The 18,241-nt window shown below is 40.4% G+C and overlaps 1 pseudogene; it reads right to left on the bottom strand.

Annotated features, from left to right (window-relative positions):
• Window positions 1–2,417: 2,417 nt before the first annotated feature.
• On the bottom strand, window positions 2,418–2,770 carry LOC116640125 (annotated as a pseudogene).
• Window positions 2,771–18,241: the final 15,471 nt, after the last annotated feature.

Below are 18,241 nucleotides of genomic sequence, written 5' to 3' on the forward strand. Positions count from 1 at the left end.
TGCAGGTGTCTTTAGGTCTGAAATGAGTATCTTATAGGCAGCATACAGATGGTGCCTACCCACTAGTATTTTTTTGGTGGAGTCTTTCAGGTTTTCTATATATAGTATCATACATATACTATCCACTCTGTCACCCTATATCTTTTGATTGGAGTGTTTAGTCCACTTACATTCAAATTAATTATTGATAGATATGAATTTATTGCCATTTTGTTATTTGTTTTGTGGTTGTTTTTGTAGCTTTTCTCTGGTCCTTTCTTCTCTTGCTCTCTTTCATGGTTTTCTGGTTTTCTTTAGTTTTATACTTGGATTTCTTTCTCTTTATTCTTTGCATATCTATTAGTGGTTTTTGGTTTGTGGTTACCATTAGGTTTCTATATAACATCTTCAATTTTCGCAAATATTTTTAAGTAGACATAAAGCATAATTATTGTTGAAAAGTCCATTTATAAACTTGTATCCCATTTACCTCTATTTAATTCACTTGTTCTTATAACTATGCTTGAATTGTTCATGAAAATTTCATGAGATATTAAACAAAAGCTAACCATCATCTTAAGCTACTTTTCTTGTTGGCAAATCAGGTACGTTACAAAAAAATCATGAAAGCAAAGAACCTAAAAGTTAAATATTTGGTTTTTCCCTCTTTTTTTTTTAATTGCCATGCTTTACATGCATCAAGCAATTTATTTTTTAATTTTATTTTTTTATGTTATGTTAGTCACCATACATTACATCATTAGTTTTTGATGCAGTGTTCCATGATTCATTGTTTGCGTGTAACACCCAGTGCTCCATGCAATACATGCCCTCCTTAATACCCAACACCAGGCTAACCCATCCCCCCCCCCAAAGCCCTCAGTTTCTCAGAGTCCATAATCTCTCATGGTTCGTCTCCCCCTCTGATTCCGTGCCCCCTGCATTTTTCCCTTCTTACTATCTTTTTTTTTTTTTTTTACCATACAATGTATTATTTGTTTCAGAGGTACAGTCTGTCATTCATCAGTCTTACAAAATTCACAGCACTCACCATAGCACATACCCTCCCCAATGTCCATCACCCAGCCACCCCATCCCTCCCACCCCCCACCACTCCAGCAGCCCTCAGTTTATTTCCTGAGATTAAGAGTCTGTTATGGTTTGCCTCCCTCTCTGGTTTCACCTTGTTTCATTTTTTTTCCTCCCTTCCCCTATGATCCTCTGTCTTGTTTCTCAAATTCCTCATATCAGTGAGATCATATGATACTTGTCTTTCTCTTACTGACTTACTTCGCTTAGCATAATACCCTCTAGTTCTATCCATGTCATTGCAAATGGCAAGATTTCAGTTTTTTTGATGGCTGCATAATATTCCATTGTATATATATACCACATCTTCTTTATCCATTCATCTGTCGATGGACATCTTGGCTCTTTTCATAGCTTGGCTATTGTGGACATTGCTGTTATAAACATTGGGGTACACGTACTCCTTCAGATCACTACATTTGTATCTTTGGGGTAAATACCCAGTAGTGCAATTGCTGGATCATAGGGTAGCTCTATTTCAACTTTTTGAGGAACCTCCATACTGTTTTCCAGAGTGGCTGCACCAGCTTGCATTCCCACCAACAATGTAGGAGGGTTCCCCTTTCTGGGCATCCTTGCCAACATCTGTCATTTCCTGACGTGTTAATTTTAGCTATTCTGACTGGTGTGAGGTGGTATCTCATTGAGGTTTTGATTTGGATTTCCCTGATGCCAAGGGATGTTGAGTACTTTTTCATGTGTCTTTGGCCATTTGGATGTCTTTGGAAAATTGTCTGTTCATGTCTTCTGCCCATTTCTTGACTGGATTATTTGTTCTTTGGGTGTTGAGTTTGATAAGTTCTTTATAGATTTTGAATACTAGCCCTTTATCTGATATGTCAATTTGTAAATATCTTCTCCCATTCTCTCGGTTGTCTTTTGGTTTTGTTGACTGTTTCCATTGCTGCACAAAAGCTTTTTATCTTGATGAAGTCCCAATAGTTCATTTTTGCCCTTGCTTCCCTTGCCTTTGGCGATGTGTCTAGGAACAAGCTGCTATGGCTGAGGTCGCGGAGGTTACTGCCTGTGTTCCCCTCTAGGATTTTGATGGACTCCTGTCTCACATTTAGGTCTTTCAACCATTTTGAGTCTATTTTTGTGTGTGGTATAAGGAAATGATCCAGTTTCATTCTTCTACATGTGGCTGTCCAATTTTCCAAACACCATTTGTTGACGAGACTGTCTTTTTTTCCATTGGACGTTCTTTCCCGCTTTGTCGAAGATTAGTTGACCATAGAGTTGAGGTCCATTTCTGGGCTCTTGATTCTGTTCCATTGATCTATGTGTCTGTTGTTTTTTTTTCCCCAAGCCTTCTGATTTTTTTTATTACTCAAAAAAGCTTCATTTGTTTATTTAGCTTTCTGACTCTGTGCTTGGTCCTTCAACACTTTCACAACGATTTTCTGCTCCTCGATAAGGAAAGCATGCTTGATCCTGTCACGAACACACTGAGCACACATGGAACCACCATAGGCCCTGCTGATGTGTTTTTTCGTTTTGGACAACATCATAAGGACTTTAGGTCTCACAGCACGAACTCCTCGAAGTCAGCCTGGGCACACACACATGCAGATTTTGGTGCTTTCCCAACCTTCTTGGTATAAAGGTAGACGATTCTATTACCAGGGGTTCGGGACAGCCTAGTTTTGTTAGACGCTGTATTATAGGACAGCCTACAATGGTAGGTCAAACACTGGACCATTCTGAATGCCTATAGACTCCGTCCCCAGAAGAGTTATGTGTCTGTTTTTGTGCCAGTACCATACTGTCTTGATGAGTACAGCTTTGTAATAGAGCTTGAAATCCAGAATTGTGATGCCACCAGCTTTGCTTTTCTTTTAAAACATTCCTCTGGCTATTCGGGGTATTTTCTGGTTCCATTCAAATTTTAGGATTACTTGTTCCATTTCTTTGAAAAAAGTTGATGGTATTTTGATAGGGATTGCATTAAATGTGTGGATTGCTCTAGGTAGCATAGACATTTTCACAATATTTGTTCTTCCAATCCATGAGCATGGAACGTTTTTCCATTTCTTTGTGTCTTCCTCAATTTCTTTCATGAGTATTCTATAGTTTATCAAGTACAGATTCTTTGCCTCTTTGGTTAGATTTATTCCTAGGTATGTTATGGTTTCGGGTGCACTTGTAAATGGGATTGATTCCTTAATTTCTCTTTCTTCTGTCTTGTTGTTGGTGTATAGAAATGCCACTGATTTCTGTGCATTGATTTTATATCCTGCCACTTTACTGAATTCCTGTATGAGTTTTAGCAGTTTTGGGGTGGAGTCTTTTGGGATTTCCACATAAAGTATCATCTCATCTGCAAAGAGTGAGAGTTTGACTACTTCTTTGCTGATTCGGATGCCTTTGATTTCTTTTTGTTGTCTGATTGCTGAGGCTAGGACTTCTAGTACTATGTTGAAAGCAGTGGTGATAGTGGACATCCCTGCCGCGTTCCTGACCTTAGGGGAAAAGATCTCAGTTCTTCCCCATTGAGAATAATATTCGCTGTAGGTTTTTCATAGATGGCTTTTATGATATTGAGGTATGTACCCTCTATCCCTACACTCTGAAGAGTTTTAACCAAGAAAGGATGCTATACTTTGTCAAATCCTTTTTCTGCATCTATTGAGAGGATCATATGGTTCTTGTTCTTTCTTTTATTAATGTATTGTATCACACTGATTAATTTGCAGATGTTGAACCAACCTTGCAGCCCAGGAATAAATCCCACTTGGTCATGGTGAATAATCCTTTTAATGTACTATTGGATCCTATTGGCTAGTATTTTGGTGAGAATTTTTGCATCCATGTTCATCAGGGATATTGGTCTATAATTGTCCTTTTTGATGGGGTCTTTGTCTGGTTTTGAGATCAAGGTAATTTTGGCCTCATTAAATGAGTTTGGAAGTTTTCCTTCCATTTCTATTTTTTGGAACAGTTTCAGAAGAATAGGTATTAATTCTTCTTTAAATGTTTGGTAGAATTCCCCTGGGAAGCCATCTGGCCCTGGGCTCTTGTTTGTTGGGTATTTTTGATGACTGCTTCAATTTCCTTACTGGTTACAGGTCTGTTCAGGTTTTCTATTTCTTCCTGGTTCAGTTTTGGTAGTTTATACATCTCTAGGAATGCATCCATTTCTTCCAGATTGTCTAATTTGCTGGCTTATAGTTGCTCATAATATGTTCTTATAATTGTTTGTATTTCTTTGGTGTTGGTTGTGATCTCTCCTCTTTCATTCATGATTTTATTTATTTGGGTCATTTCTCTTTTCTTTTTGATAAGTCTGGCCAGGGGTTTATCATCTTATTAATCCTTTCAAAGAACCAGCTCCTAGTTTCGTTGATCTGTTCTACTGTTCTTTGGGTTTCTATTTCATTGATTTCTGCTCTGATCTTTATTATTTCTCTTCTCCTGCTGGCTCTAGGCTTTATTTGCTGTTCTTTCTCCAGCTCCTTTAGGTGTAGGGTTAGGTTGTGTATTTGAGACCTTTCTTATTTCTTGAGAAAAGCTTGTATTGCTATATACTTTCCTCTTAGGACTGCCTTTGCTGCATCCCAAAGATTTTGAACAGTTGTGTTTTCATGTTCATTGGTTTCCATGAATTTTTTAAATTCTTCTTTAATTTCCTGGTTGACCCATTCATTCTTTAGTAGGATGCTCTTTAGCCTCCATGTATTTGAGTTCTTTCCGACTTTCCTCTTGTGATTCAGTTCTAGTTTCAAAGCATTGTGGTCCAAAAATATGCAGGGAATGATCCCAATCTTTTGGTACTGGTTGAGACCTGATTTGTGACCTAGGATGTGATCGATTCTGGAGAATGTTCCATGGGCACTAGAGAAGAATCTGTATTCTGTTGCTTTGGGATGGAATGTTCTGAATATATCTGTGAAGTCCATTTGGTCCAGTGTGTCATTTAAAGCCTTTATGTCCTTGCTGATCTTTTCTTAGATGATCTGTCCATTTCGGTGAGAGGGATGTTAAAGTCCCCTACTATTACTGTATTGTTGTCAATGTGTTTCTTTGATTTTGTTATTAATTGGCTTATATAATTGGCTCCTCCCATGTTAGGGGCATAGTTATTTACAATTGTTAGATCTTCTTGTTGGATAGACCCTTTAAGTAGGATATAGTGTCCTTCCTCATCTCTTATTATAGTCTTTGGTTTAAAATCTAATTTGTCTGATATAAGGATTGCCACCCCAGCTTTCTTTTGATGTCCATTAGCATGGTAAATGGTTTTCCACCCCCTCACTTTCAATCTGGAGGTGTCTTTGGGTCTAAAATGAGTCTCTTGCAGACAGCATATCGATGGGTCTTGTTTTTTTATCCAATCTGATACCCTGTGTCTTTTGATTGGGGCGTTTAGCCCATTTACATTCAGGGGAAGTCTTGAAAGATACGAATTTAGTGCCATTGTATTGCCTGTAAGGTAACTGTTACTGTGTATTGTCTCTATTCCTTTCTGGTCTATGTTACTTTTAGGCTCTCTCTTTGCTTAGAGGACCCCTTTCAATATTTCTTGTAGGGCTGGGCTGGTTTGGTGTTTGCAAATTCTTTTAGTTTTTGTTTGTCCTGGAAGCTTTTTATCTCTCCTTCTATTTTCAATGACAGCCTAGCTGGATATAGTATTCTTGGCTGCATATTTTTCTCGTTTAGTGCTCTGAATATATCCTGCCAGTCCTTTCTGGCCTGCCAGGTCTCTGTGGATAGGTCTGCTGCCAATCTAATGTTTCTACCATTGTAGGTTACAGACCTCTTGTCCCGAGCTGCTTTCAGAATTTTCTCTTTGTCTCTGAGACTTGTAAGTTTTACTATTAGATGTCGGGGTGTTGACCTATTTTTATTGATTTTGAGGGGGGTTGTCTGTGCCTCCTGGATTTTGATGCCTGTTTCCTCCCCCAAATTAGGGAAGTTCTCCACTATAATTTGCTCCAGTATACCTTCTGCCCCTCTCTCTCTTTCTTCTTCTTCTGGGATCCCAATTATTCTAATGTTGTTTCATCTTATGGTATCACTTATCTCTCAAATTCTGCCCTCGTGATCCAGTAGTTATCTCTCTTTTTCTCAGCTTCTTTATTTTCCATCATTTTGTCTTCTATATCACTAATTCTCTCTTCTGACTCATTTATCCAGGCAGTTAGAGCCTCCATTTTTGATTGCACCTCATTAATAGCCTTTTTGATTTCGACTTGGTTAGATTTTAGTTCTTTTATTTCTCCAGAAAGGGATTCTCTAGTATCTTCTATGCTTTTTCAAGCCCAGCTAGTATCTTCATAATCATCATTCTGAACTCTAGTTCCAACATCTTACTAATGTCCATATTGATTAGGTCCCTGGCTGTCGGTATGGCCTCTTGTTCTTTTTCTTGAGGTGAGTTTTTCCATCTTTTCATTTTGTCCAGAGGAGAATAGATGAATGAGAGAACAAAATGCTAACAGGGTAACAATGACCCCAGAAAAATATACACTTCCAGAAAGTGGTCACTTTTCTGTTCATAGAATTGCTGCTATTCTTTTCTTCGATCTCCTGTTGAGTTTGTAGGTGTTCTGAATGGTTTGATAACTATCTAGCTGAATTCCTGGGACCAGATGAAATTTAGGGGCACCTGGGTGTCTCAGTCGTTAAGCGTCTGCCTTCAGCTCAGTTCATGATCCCGGGGTCCTGGGATCGAGCCCTGTGTCAGGCTCCCTGCTCTGCAGGAGGCCTGCTTCTCCCTCTCCCACCCCCCCTGCTTGTGTTCCTGCTCTCGCTGTCTCTCTCTCTGTCAAATAAAAAAATAAAATCTTTTATATGAAAACAATGGATCGTGGATCACCACATCAAAAACTAATGATGTATTGTATGGTGACTAAAATAACATAATAAAAAATCATAATAATAAATAAAGAAAAGAAAAGAAATTTAGGTCTCCTACTCCTCCACCATCTTACTCCTCCTCTCTCAAGCAATTTTTTTATTTTTTTTTAATTTTTTAAGATTTTATTTATTTATTGGACAAAAAGAGACAGCGAGAGAGGGAACACAAGCAGGGGGGAGTGGGAGAGGGAGAAGCAGGCTTCCCACCGAGTGGGGAGCCTGATGCGGGACTCGAACCCAGGACCCTGGGATCATGACCCGATCCAAAGGCAGACACTTAACAACTGAGCCACCCAGGCGCCCCTATTTTTATTTTACATTTTGTTCTTAGGCTGAATTCACACTTTTATAATTTTAAACATATAGCAGAGATAATAAAAGCTTGTTTGACTAGTAAATCTAGGTAGGAAAAATTGTATATCCACATTATAATTAATCCTGAGAACTCTGAGGACATACCTATTTTATTTTACCAATAGTTTTTTAAGTAGCTTTATTTACCAAAGAATATCCCAGATCATGCAAACTTAAATACACACACATCAATTAATTTCTTTATTTCTGAGAGTTTTAGGACAATTTAATTTATGTAAGTGCCCACTTATCTCTAAATCAATTAGAGTAGAACTCATTCGAGGGATTTTTATAAATTAATTTGATAATTCCACCTGGAGATACAAAAATATCACTTGTGTATAACATACAGACATATATACACACATACATAAACATATAGACAAATACAGATTTTTTTTGGCTTTCATTCTAAAATTTTTAGTCATAAGTTAATAAAACATAGTAATACAAACTCACTGGTTTATCTCCACTTTATGTTTTTATCTCCATTGTGTTTCTAGCAAATGGGACAAATTAATGTTACCTGCATGCCAATATTTGTGGAGAAGACTTTTAAATTTTTCTTTTGCCGTGATATGTGATCTGATGGAGTCTATGTACTAAAGTTTAGGCCAGTGACTGAGGAGACACCTAGAAGCTGTCTGGACATCTCCAGTGCACATTTGAGTGGACAAAACATCTAGCTCTGGTTCAAACAGCTTTTTTTCTCTTTTCAGCCTTAGGTGGTTGCTTCTGGAGTTCCCTGAGTTCCTTGAGAGCCCCTGAGGGAGGGTAGGGGGCCTAAAATTCAAGTGGCTGTAGGGAACTGAAAGAATAAAGTGAAAGGGAAAAGTCTGGCAGGGTTGGAGAGTAATAGAGGAGGTGGGGGTTTGAAGGGGAACATATAAAAGGATTCAAGAGAACTGGAAGGAATAGTGAAGGTGCTAAGAGGAGGAAGAGAGACACAATGGAAAGGGAGAGGCCTTAGAGGAGCCAGTTTGGGGAGATCTCAAGTTTTCCAAAGAGGCCAATGGAGTTCTAAATTATCCTCAGCAAAATCATGCCAACAGGAATAGAAGTAGACAAGTTGGCAGAGCCTATAATTAGTAGAGGTACAAGAAGGGGGCTTCAGTCAACTGAGAAGTTCCCATGGGAGAAGCAGAGTCCAACAAAGAGAACAGAGAGGCCTCACAGAGAGCCAAGAAGAAAGACTTCCAGCCCAGAGAGTTAGGGAATAATTCCCTCTCAGGAAAGAGAGACAGAAAGAAGAGACTTCCAGCTCAGCTGGTACCTTTCAAAGAAGCCAGGGACTCTAACTCATCTTCTTACAAACAGAGAAATGTAGGACTCTATCCCAGCATCTGTTTGTCTGGGACTCTAAGTCAGCTTCTGGAGTATACTTAGAATCTTAAGAATCAAAATCTGTCCTTACCAGCTTCAACAATGTCTGTCTGAAGCACTGGTTCCAGAGTCAGACTCTCCAATGGATCCTCAATCTATTGGGCAGGAGAGAAGACATTCAAAGGGGCATTCTTAGTCCTAGGTGAGAAGTCCAGGGGCCCAATGATGAATCTTATTCCATATGAGTTATGGCACCATAACTGTTAAAGAAAAAAATATTCAATGAGACTTGTTAAAAAAAAGGTAAGGCAGACTTTATTCAGGACCATCATGATAGGTTCAGGGAATATTGCAATGGGATTTTGCAGTGGGGAAGAGAGACTGTGCTCAACTCCAAATAGAGGGGGCCAGGGCGCCTGGGTGGCTCAGTTGGTTAAGCGACTGCCTTCGGCTCAGGTCATGATCCTGGAGTCCCGGGATCGAGTCCCACATCGGGCTCCCTGCTCGGCAGGGAGTCTGCTTCTCCCTCTGACCCTTTCATGCTCTCTCTGTCTCATTCTCTCTCTCAAATAAATAAATAAAATATTTAAAATAAAAATAAAAAAAAAAAAACAAATAGAGGGGGCCAAGTGGGAATTTAAAGCCAAGGAGTAGAGTGGCGGGGGGTGGGGCAGGGGTGTAGTGGATGAAAAATTACTAAGGAGAAACATTAGGCATAAAAGGGGTTCTGGTTAAACCCACCTAATGGGATTCTTGCTGACAACAGGCCAGGATGATCAGACATCACCCGGGGGATGACGAACCTGATCAGATACCAAAGGTGATCAGAAATCAAGGGTGAGTGGCTCTAGTTAAACTGACTTATCAAGGTTTTTGCTAAAACTAGATTTTACAAGGACATGCAGAGATGGGCCTAGGGGAAGGTCCAGGAGCCTTATTAAAGTTTGCACAAGCAAAGTATCTTTGTTAGTTGGTTTACTTTAAAGAGGAAAAGAATAATAAAAATGGGAGATGGCAACCCAGAGATAAAACTTTATGTTTTTCTAAATTTAACTCAAGGCTATATCTGTTAGAATTCATTAAAAGTCTGGCCCCCTGAAAATCATGTAACCTTTTGCCTTCAGAGAGGTTAATAAGGCTAAAGGACAGTCTCAGCCTTTGAGAGAAGTCCATCAAAGGAAACAATCCAATGGAAAGAAGGAAGCGTCACATTGTGAGAATGTCAATAACTGATCACAATTTACCTAACCCTAGTCCCCCACTCTAACTCAGTTTTAGCAACTCAAGTATCCTTAAAGTTGCATAACTGATGGAATATATTGATTTCAGGATTCTTTTCCTAGACTCTCATAACAGACATTTCAACCTCATGGCACATGATCAGGCAGGTAAATTATACTGACTTTTTAGTCAGTGAAGCCTGGGTTCAAATCCTGACTCTTCAACTTAGCTATGTGACCACAGGCAGGTTTTCTAACACCCTAAACATTGTTTTCTCAACTGTAAGCCTGAAGTCATTATTTTACCTAACCCACAAAGCCATTTTGAAAGTGGGATAAAATAATGCATCAAGGTGCTTAGCAAATTGCCTGTCATAGAGTCCGAACTTAGTGGAAGACATGTGAAAAGAAGGAATAGGTGAGGGGAACTGGCAAAGTCTAGAAAGAGTGTATAGTTCCTAAGAGATAGAAGTGCCATGGGTTCCACGGGATGGGTCAGCTAGGCAAAATGGCACACTCGCCAAGTCTCAAAAGAAATTAAGAAGCCTGAGAGAAGCCAGGTCTGGAATCTATACACAAAGTGGAAAGCGCTCTATCCCTTTCATGTTTTCTCTCCAGACATACAAACAAGATCACCAAGAGACAGGAAAGAAAAATGATGAGGGGCCCACAAGCATTGCAGCATGGGTTCTGCCTGAAGAGGCCTATGATGCTGAAATAGAATTTAAGACTGAGACTTTGGACGAGGGCAGGGCAGCTGCTTGGGGAACTTCTGGGCTGACTGATGCTTAGAAAACTGGTAAGAGCTTAAGTAAGTGGGAGTAAATTAGAGAGCAGGACAAACAAAGCAAAGGATACTTACCTTCCTGCCAATTGTGAGCTACAGCCCATGAGACTGGCCTTGTTACAGATGGGATCATTTCTTGCCAGAAAGTTCCCTGGCCTTGTTGAACTTGGCCTCGGGTACTCAACATTCTCAGGCCTGGCATGGTTTTCTCCAGTAAGATTTTCTCTTTCTGGGGAAATTAAAAAAAAAAAAGCAATACAGTAAAAAAAGGGAAACTATACAGTGTGAATGCCAAAGAATGTCTGAGAATATGAATCATGGGGGAGAGAATTCTTGAATTTATCTTTTCCCAATGTTATTTTTATTAAGGAGAAAGATTTCCTTCTTTTTCTTTCTTGTTTTGTTATTTAAATTCAATTAGCCAACATATAGTACATCATTAGTTTCAGATGTAGAGTTCAATAATTCATCAGTTGCGTATAACACCCAGTGCTCATCACATCACATGCCCTCCTTAATGCCCGTCACCCAATGATCCCATCCCCCGACCCTCCCCCCCAGCAACCCTGTTTGTTTCCTATAGTTAGGAGTCTCTTATGGTTTGTCTCCCTCTCTGATTACTTCCCATTCAGTTTTCCCTCCCTTCCCCTATGATCCTCTGTGCTATTTCTTCTATTCCTCATGAGTGAAACCATATGATAACTATCTTTCTCTGATTGACCTATTTCACTCAGCATAATACCCTCCAATTCCATCGATGTCATTGTAAATTGTAAGTATTCATCCTTCCTGGTGGCTGAGTAATATTCCATTGAATATATATACCACATCTTCTTTATCCATTCATCTGTTGACGGACATCTCGGCTCTTTCCCTAGTTTGGCTATTGTGGACATTGCTGCTATAAACACTGGGGTGCATGTGTTCCTTCGGATCATTACATTTGTATCTTTGGGATAAATACCTAGTGGTGCAATTGCTGGGTCATAGGGTAGCTCTATTTTTAACTTCTTGAGGAACCTCTGTACTGTTTTGCAGAGTGGCTGTACCATCTTGCATTCCCACCAATAGTGTAAGAGGGTTCCCCTTTCTCTGCATCCTCGTCAACATCTGTTGTTTCCTGACTTGTTAATTTTAGCCATTCTGACTGGTGTGAGGTGGTATTTCATTGAGGTTTTGATTTGTATTTCCCTGATGCCAAGGGATGTTGAGCATTTATTTTTTCATGTGTCTGTTGGCCTTTTGCATATCTTCTTTGGAGAAATGTCTGTTTATGTCTTCTGCCCATTTCTTGACTAGATTATTTGTCTCCAAGGGGTGTTGAATTTGATAAGTTCTTTATAGATCTTGGATACTAGCCCTTTGTCTGATATATCATTTGCAAATACCTTCTCCCATTCCATAGGTTGCCTTTTAGTTTTGTTGTTTCCTTTGCTGTGCAAAAGCTTTTTATCTTGATGAAGTCCCAATAGTTCATTTTTGCTTTTGTTTCCCTTGCCTTTGGAGACGTGTCTAGCAAGAAGTTGCTGCAGCGAAGGTCAAAGAGGTTGGTGCCTGTGTTCTCCTCTAGGATTTTGATGGATTCCTGTCTCATATTTAAGTCTTTTATCCATTTTGAGTTTATGTTTGTATCTGGTGTAAGAAAATGGTCCAGTTTCATTCTTCTACATGTGGCTGTCCAATTTTCCCAACACAAGTTGTTGAAGAGACTGTCCTTTTTCCATTGGATATTCTTTCCTGCTTTGTCGAAAACTAGTTGACCACAGAGTTGAGGGTCCATTTCTGGGTTCTCGATTCTGTTCCATTGATCTATGTGTCTGTTTTTGTGCCAGTACCATACTGTCTTGATGATTACAGCTTTGTAACAGAGCTTGAAGTCCAGAATTGTGATGCCACCAGCTCTGCTTTTCTTTTTCAACATTCCTTTGGCTATTTGGGGTCTTTTCTGGTTCCATACAAATTTTAGGATTATTTGTTCCAGCTCTGTGAAGAAAGTTGACAGTATTTTGATAGGGATTGCACTGAATGTATAGATTGCTCTGGGTAGCATAGACATTTTAACAATATTTGTGCTTCCAATCCATGAGCATGGAATGTTTTTCCACTTCTTTATGTCTTCCTCAATTTCTTTCATGAGTGTTCTGTACTTTTTAGAGTACAGATCCTTTACCTCTTTGGTTAGGTTTACTCCTGGGTATCTTATGTTTTTTGGTGCAATTGTAAATGGGACTGATTCCTTAATTTCTCTTTCTTCTGTTTCATTGTTAGTGTATAGAAATGCAACTGATTTCTGTGCATTGACTATATCCTGCCATGTTGCTGAATTCCTGTATGAGTTCTAGCAATTTTGGGGTGGAGTCTTTTTGGTTTTCCACATAAAATATCATGTCATCTGCAAAGAGTGAGAGTTTGACTTCTTCTTTCTTGAGCCCCTGTATCTGCATTTCCTTTAACATTTTCTTATGAAGCTCTTGCTTGTGTTTCATTTTTTAATATGTAGACATTTTGAACACCTGTTCCTTCTCTGTGTGCCCTTCTCTCTCAGCTGGCCAGGGGAAGAATTTCAACAGGCCCAGCCAACAGAGATAATAACAGCAGGATGTTATGCCCTATACATTTTGGAGGCTAAGGCATGAGGACTGGAGGATTGTAAATACAATGCAGAGAATGGCCCATGGTGTCCTGGATCTTGCAGCTTATGTAGTTATAGCAATGCATCCACTGAGTGGCCTGGTTTCCTGCCTCCTTGAGGTGATTAGGAAGGAATGAACAGAGAGCATCTGTAACATGCTCTGTACATCTCCACAGAGGGTAGTGCTGGCCTCAAGCATCCAAAAGGCCCACTGAGGAAACATGGCCAAATCTCCCACTCAGCTTTATAGTAAACAGACCTATAAAATGGAGGTGGCTGTAAGTTTGCCAAGAAGGTAAATCATGCACACAAGATTTCAGGACTACTTAATGCACAGCAGATTTTGGGACCCCTTCATCTATAGAATAAAATAAATGGACTAATAATAGTGTAGAGAAACATTTTATGTTTCAGTGGAAAACGAGATTCTAGTGCTATTCACTGTATTTGAGTTATTTCATAAAGCTTTGTAAGCTGTAGGTAACTGATAGATATGTAATTTCTATCTTGTCTGGTAGTGATTTAACTGACTACCCCACGACCACCCCAACTGTCCTTAAAACTGGAAAAAAAACAGTTTTGTCTCCATTTGCAATTCATCTCAACATTCCTTTACTTTTATAAATATGTGTTTTGACTTTTCCTTTGAAACAGCTGTTATATGTTGAATGATGTCCCCCCTCAAAAAAATAATGTTGAAGTCCTAACCCCCAGTACATGTGAATGTGACCTTATTTGAAAATAGGGTCTTTGCAAATGATCGAGTTAAGATGAGGTCATAGGGTGGGCCTCAATCCAATATAATTGTGTCCTTATAAAAAGGGGAAATTTGGATAAAGAGACAGACAGACACAGAATGAATGCCATGTGAAGAGGAAGGCAGATATGGGGATAATACATCTAACAAACTAAGGAATGACACAATTTCCAGCAAACCACCAAAAGCTGGGAGAAAGGTATGGAACAGATTCTCCTTCACAGCCCTCAGAAGGAACCAACTCTAACAACCTTGATCTCAGACTTCCAGCCTCCAGAACTGTGAGAGAGTAATTCTGTTGTCTAAGCCACCCAGTTTGTGGTGCTTGACTATGGCAACCCTAGCAACCGAATATGTTGGTTCTATCTGCCTAATTCCCTTGTATCATATGAGTAAAATAAATTCTTTAAAACATGTTCATTTTATAATCTGTATGAGAGTCAGGAGTTTACCTTTTTCTGAAAATGATCTTTTAATAAGATACATGGATCTCTTGTTATCTCTCTCCATTCCTGAAGACTTCTCAGCCAGGACTATCCCTGAAGACTCTTTTTTTTCATTGAGTTGTTAGGTTGTATAAAGGCATCACAATATATCTTTTAAAAATGACCCATAATTGGAAACTAAACTAATTCAAATGCACTGCCTTCCCCCCATTCAGATGAATGGGTACAAAGAGAATGAAGCCCTGCCAACTGCCAGGCTCTGTGCTGGGCACTTGGCATTCTGCAGGATATTTTTTGAATGCTTACCCCAGTCACGCTACCTTCTCCAATGTTGGACTGGTAGTGTTCACCTTTCCCCCACAGGGAAAGGGACCCTATCCCAATTTTCCCCAGGAATAAAGCCTGATTGGTCTGAGATTCTTATGGTAGTTCCAGTCCCCTTGCCAGTGACTGATGAGACATGCTGGGAGGTAGGGGCAGAGGAAGATATTCTAAAAAGGAAAGGTTTTGTGCTTTTGAAAATGCTGTATGGGGAAAAGCACACTTTTTTTTTTTTTTTTGAGTCTACATGTGATGCTTGGAACTATGGCAGCCACCTTGTGCTCATGAGAGCGGCTAACCTAAGGACAAAATATGTCACACCAAACATGGAAGGGTAGAAAGGACAATTCCTGGGTTCTTGATAACATCCAAGGTAACCTACCCAGAGTAACACATAAGACAAAACCTGTATCCAAATCAAAATCTAGACCTACCTTCTCTCCCACACCACTTACCTCCTCTGTGTTTATTGTTAGTCAGTGAATGAAGGTTAATTTCTCCTACTTCTTATTGTTATTTGTTTTTATCTTTTAAAATGTCTTAGGAGGCCTTAGAGCCTAGTGGTTAAGAGCAAACTGTGGTATCAGGTGGACCTAGGTTTATTTTTTTTTTTTTAAGATTTTATTTATTTATTTGAGAGAGAGAATGAGAGAGAGAGAGCACGTGAGAGGGGGGAGGGTCAGAGGGAGAAGCAGACTCCCTGTTGAGCAGGGAGCCCGATGCGGGACTCGATCCCGGGACTCCAGGATCATGACCTGAGCCAAAGGCAGTTGCTTAACCAACTGAGCCACCCAGGCGCCCTGGACCTAGGTTTAAATCCTGCCTCTCTGTGACCTCAAGCAAGTCATTTAACCCTTTTATGCCTCATTTCCTCAAATATAGAATGGGGATAACAATTCCCATGCTATAAGCTTGTGATGAGGACTAAGTGAAATTACATATGTAAAGGACTTATCACAGGTCCTGGCACATGATACATGCACACAAAAAATTGATGATGTTTAAGATTATTACTATTACTGTGTCATGCAATATTATCCTACCTCTTCAATGGGCAGCCAGCATTTTGAATGTAAAGAAAGCATCTTGTTCCCCATACATAGTGTGGTTTCATCAGTTGACTTCAGACTCATTAGAGCCTCCCCTCTTCATACTAAAGCTGGGAGCTCCCTTTCTTCCCGCCCAGATAGCCACCATCAAAGGAGCCCAAATCCCCAGGAGCACCTGTCATTCCTTGGGAGAGCCCAGCCTGGTTTTGTATCTACTCACATTGCCCCCACCACCACTGCCCCCCCCCCCCAGGGCCCTAAGAGCTTTAATGCTCATGTGGCTGCCTGGCAGGAGCAGAAAGATAAAACCCTACTTGTTCCCTCTCTCCACAATAAGACCTTTGGCAATTTAGAGGGACACAGAGATAAAAGACTGGATTTTTTTTCTTTCTTTTCATTTTTTTTTCCCAAAAACAAATGGTGGTTTGTCTTCATCAGCCGCTCCTTCAGAGCCACACCAGTATCAAAGAGCCTGAAATCAGCAGAAAGCCAAGACAGGGGAGTTCTATCCCACCCAGTAGGGAATTTGCTTGCTTACAGGAAAAACAGAAAAGGCTGGGAGAGGGGAGCTATACGCAAAGAGCCTCTCACTGGGGTGACCTAAGCTCACATCCCCCACCCAATTCCCAAAAGTTTGTTTTCTTAACATTTACTCTATGCCACTTGAAGCTTGGCACACAGACAAGACAAGGACAGTGAGGGAGACAGAGAAAGGAAAAGCTCAGCTTGTCTCATGGATAAATCTTGAGTTGACTTGACATCTCATAGTCCAGAGAGCTTACTGTGCTGACAGCATTCAGTTGGGACTCTCAAGTCTGGTGTCAAGTTCTGCTCAAAGTCCATGTGACCACATGCAAATGGAAGAGGAATGAGAATAGTCTACCTGCATAACAACGGGGCCTATTGTTTCTGGAGTATATCCTATGGATTGGGTCCTATACTAAGTACCCAATACGTAACAACCATGGGGTAGCTGGGACTACTTTCCCCATTTACAGATGTGGATACCGCAGCTTACAGAGACCAAGTCAGTTGTCCAAGGCCACATCCTAAGAGGCAGAGGCAGGACTTAAACTCAGATCTGCACCAAAGTGTGTGTTCTTAACCAGATATTGTAAAGCTGCTTTCCACAGTGTGAGTGCATTCTGAAAAATGCCAAGCAATATACAGTTTTAGGGCACCTGTTATCCATTGAGTTGTACCTTCGAAAAATGTTATGCTGAAGTCCTAACCCCTAGTACCTGGAAAGTACTATTTGGAAATAGGGTCTTTTCAGATGTAATTAAGTGAAAATGAGGACATACCGGATTAGGGTAGGCCTAATACTAGGCTAGATACTAGGGCTGGTATCCTTATAAAGAAGGGAAATTTGGATACACATACTCACAGAGGGAGGAGAGCCATGTGAAGACGGAGGGAGAAACTGGAGTGATGTTGCCACAAGCCCAGGAACATCAAAGATTGCTGGAAACCACCAGAAGCAAGGAAAAGGCAAGGAAGGAACCTCCTCCAGAGACTTTGAGAGAACATGGCATGGCCAACAACTTGATTTTGGACATCTGGCCTCCAGAACTGTGAGAACAGATTTCTGTTGTTTTAAGTTTGTGACACTTTGTTACGGCAGCCTTAGGAAATTAATATAGCATCCGTCTTTGTGAGTTTGCAGAGTTTAAAGAGGTGGGGAAAAGGAGTTGCAGGGAGGGGAGAGGAAGGCAAGACAACTTTCAGAAAAATAATATAAAGACTATCTCTTGCATAGTGGCCTGGGGAATGAAGCAAGGATGCTAGCCACAAAAGACAGCTGGACAGAAGTTGGTGATAAAGGTAGGGAAACGAGGGGTTTAAGTGAAGTGAAGGGATGGAAAGGAGAGAGAGAGGATAATGGCAAGGAGTTTGATGGGTCAGCTCCATGAAAGGGAGAAGAGTCCAAGAAGGTTCTGACATTCCCTGCCAGGGAGGGAAAGGATTGAGAAAGAGCAGAACACTGCCATAGTCTGCCCCGTGACCATGACCTTGCCCCATGCCACTGCCCCAGCCTTCTCACACCTCAACAGGACTCTTACATCAGACTCCTCTTCAGTTACTGCACTCAGGGAACATGTAGTCAGCACTCACTAAGTGACTGGCGCTGAAGATGGTGGGGGCGTGAGAACCAGAGAGCAGCACAAAGAACAAGGAACTAGAAGCCTCATCATTTCTTCAACCTGGATTGCTCTTCACCCCCTACCCAGTTGGTCTAGAAAGTATGTACTTAAAACTCCCTCCCATCCCAACTTGGATGAGGCATCAGCCCACCTCACTGGGCCCAAAACAACTTCCACATCTCTTTATCATAATGTTTGGACATTATATTGTGTTTCTTTATATATATATACACACACACACACACAGATATGGATAGATAGGGAAGTAGAGAGATACACAC

Source organism: Phoca vitulina, unplaced genomic scaffold, assembly GCF_004348235.1.
Source record: "Phoca vitulina isolate PV1807 unplaced genomic scaffold, GSC_HSeal_1.0 scaffold19, whole genome shotgun sequence".
In the NCBI taxonomy this organism is placed as follows: Eukaryota; Metazoa; Chordata; class Mammalia; order Carnivora; family Phocidae; genus Phoca; species Phoca vitulina.